We start from the raw sequence: 1439 nt of genomic DNA on the forward strand, positions 1-1439 counted from the left end.
TTGATTTTTTTCTATGGGGTATATTATATTGCAGGTTTTTTTCTAATATTGAACTATCCTTACATACCGCATACATAGTCATCTTGGTCATAATACAGTCTTTGTATTATATATTGTTGAATTCTACTGACTTAATTTTTGTTGAAATTTTCCTGGTTATGTTCATGAGGGATGGCCTCCTTCACTGCTACCACGTCAATTCTGGGATACTGGTCTGTAATTTTCTTTTTAGTGGAGCTTTTGCTTGTTTGTTGTTTGTTTTTATCAGGGCGATGGCACTGATATGGGGATATTCTATCCTTGTCTAATAATTTGAGTAGAATTGATACTGGACCCAGACTTTTTTGTTGTTGAAAGTTTTATAAGGACATGACTAACTTATGCTCTTGTTATGGGTATGTCCAAATTTTCTACTGGCCAGCCTCGAGCCATTCGTGCTGCAGTCAGCAAGGGCACACAGGCTTATCCAATAGAAAGTGGCCATCAGTGAGCTGCTGCTGCTCCGCCTCTGTCACCTCCCTGACCCAATAGTCACATCCGGTCAGACCACTTTCAGGCCACTCAGTGCATCGACCAGAACACGTTCCACTTCTCGCCGCTCTGCCCACGTGCAGGCTGGAGGCAGGCTAAGTCCTCGGATACTTCGGCCCGTTCTGACTGTCGAGGAAATTACGTACCTCTCATCAAAGTAGCCAGAACGAATCTTGCTGGCATCCAGGTCTGTAGGGTGCTTCATCGTCCGGGCGCCATAGCCATTGTGTCCTTCTTGAATTACAGGGTCAAACAGCTCAGCAAACATCTCAAAGGTCTCCTCATCTCCTGCCACCACGCCCACAGTCTTGATGAAGGGATGGCCAGGGTTGTCCACGACCGTCTGGATACACTGAGCTAGGGTCGACCCAGTGGGGGTGGTCTGGTCTCAGAGCCGGGCACAGACTGCTGGGGCCAGGTGACTGGCCATGCAGTTGTGCTTTCGAAGGTCTGGGTACTCGGCGCTCAGAGGATAGAGCCTCCATCGTTCAATAGCAGCTCGCACAGGTTTGGGCAAAGCAGAAATCCGGTACCAACCAAACTTTCCTTTGTGACTTCTCTTGGACATCTTTCCAGTTGGCTGTTCCAATCCACCACGTAATTCTTTGGTCTTTCGTTTTTAGTTATGTTTTTGTTCTTTTGTGTTCTGATGGTTAAACATACAGATTAATATTGAGATATTTGTTTTCAATATCACTAATTAAGTCTAATTATTAAGTTATATTCCTTTTCCCTTTCAATTTCATTTTAAATCTTTTTTTCTTTTCTGGCACGGCTTCCAAGTTTTCATGTATTTCTTGGGAAGTGTTGCCTATGTTTTCCTTGATATTTTTCTATAGCTTCCTTGACTGTCTCTCAATTTATTGAAAGTAAAGTTTATTCTTCTGCATTTCTTATCAGAGTTCCAA

General features: G+C 43.4%; 1 pseudogene; it reads right to left on the reverse strand.

Moving 5' to 3' along the window:
• Positions 1-378: 378 nt before the first annotated feature.
• LOC101651206 lies at positions 379-1099 on the reverse strand (annotated as a pseudogene).
• Between the last annotated feature and the right edge of the window lie 340 nt (positions 1100-1439).

This window comes from Echinops telfairi, unplaced genomic scaffold (assembly GCF_000313985.2).
Source record: "Echinops telfairi isolate 266 unplaced genomic scaffold, ASM31398v2 ScPeMD7_3533;HRSCAF=4204_1, whole genome shotgun sequence".
Lineage (NCBI taxonomy): Eukaryota > Metazoa > Chordata > Mammalia > Afrosoricida > Tenrecidae > Echinops > Echinops telfairi.